This window comes from Orycteropus afer, unplaced genomic scaffold (assembly GCF_000298275.1).
Source record: "Orycteropus afer afer isolate SDZICR_OR568_19922 unplaced genomic scaffold, OryAfe1.0 scaffold00111, whole genome shotgun sequence".
Taxonomy (NCBI): domain Eukaryota; kingdom Metazoa; phylum Chordata; class Mammalia; order Tubulidentata; family Orycteropodidae; genus Orycteropus; species Orycteropus afer.
This window is the reverse complement of record NW_006921698.1, coordinates 3,272,549-3,273,918: the sequence shown is the minus strand read 5'-3', so window position 1 is coordinate 3,273,918 and position 1,370 is coordinate 3,272,549. Positions and strand designations below refer to the sequence as shown.

General features: G+C 38.8%; 1 protein-coding gene across 1 annotated transcript in view; it reads left to right on the top strand.

The window, feature by feature from the left end:
- Positions 1-1,370, top strand: part of MDGA2 (MAM domain containing glycosylphosphatidylinositol anchor 2) — a 1,222,586-nt gene that overhangs the window by 280,667 nt on the left and 940,549 nt on the right.

Genomic DNA, 1,370 nt, shown 5'->3' with positions numbered 1-1,370 from the left:
TTATGTGCCGTCGAGTCGGACCCGACTCATAGCGACCCCTCCTTGGGTTTCCGAGGCAGTATCACTACGGAAGTAGGATTGCCCAACCTTCCCTCCGAGGAGTGGCTGGTGGGTTTGAACCGCCAGCCTTCTGGTTAGCAGTCAAGTGCCTTAGCCACTATGCTACCAGAGCTCCTACATCAATCCAATTGATAATCATTTAACATCAGATATTGGCTGATAATTCTGTTAACATTATTCTACATGTTGATATAATAATCTATATATACCTGAATAGTTTTTATTTATTTATCAGTTTTATAGTTTGCTACTCTGCTAGTTGTCACTGCCATCAAGTCGATTGACTCATAGTGACCTTCTGGTTAGTAGTCAAATGCCTTAGGCACCGCACCACCAAAGTTCCTACATATATGTATTTTAAAAAACAAAACAAAACAAAAAACTAACTCCCTGTAAGTCTTTGCGTACTTGCTTCTTAATGGCTGTGGCTTACTGGAATTTCATTCTTATTGAAAGTCAGCCAATGAGTCTTCATTACTTTCCTGAAAGCTCAGTACTCTGCCTCCCCCTACTCTCCTCTTTCTTAAACATTTTTAAATAAAGCTACTTGCCTCACTTGTCTATCTCTTTTCTCTATGTTTACCATCTTCACCCACTGCTCTCCTACATTTCTGCCATGTCTTTCTCAATTTAGAAGTCTTCCCCTTTGACTCTGCTTGACAAAATCTCTCATATTCAAGGATCTCATTAAGAGCTCTCTCTGCCATGCTGCTTTGTCTGACCACTAAGTTCAAGGTCCATCTGTCTCTCTCTTGCATCTCATAAGCCATTGTTTATGGCTCTCTTGGAGACATGAATTTTTATCCTTGCATTATAGTCACTGTGCACCTACCTGTCACTTCCAGTATACTGTAAGACAGCTGAGGGTATTGAGTGTTTGTTAAAACAGGATGTGCAATCCCCAAGTGGAATCAGGGCCTGACCTATTTTCAGTTATTAGTTGTGCTTTCAAATTTTTATACCTGTGGAAAGGGGTAAGGGACCAAGGTAAGAGAAGTGAAAATTTCTATATAATGACACATTGGATTCTAGGAAAAATAGTCACATCTTTTCTTCATCATGGCATAACTATGGAAGCAAAGGGCACCCTTAGAATGAAAATAAGGTGTTTAATTTATGTATTCATTTATTTATAACACGTTGCTACCCAGGGCATCTCTGGAAGTATATAGAAAGGGTGGATCATGGTGAGTAAGACCATGGATTTTTTTTTTTTTTTTTTTTAATTAGGATTTGGGTGAAGATTTACAGAGTAAATTCACTTTTCATACAGCAGTTCACATATACTTTGTCTCATGTCATTGACCAAA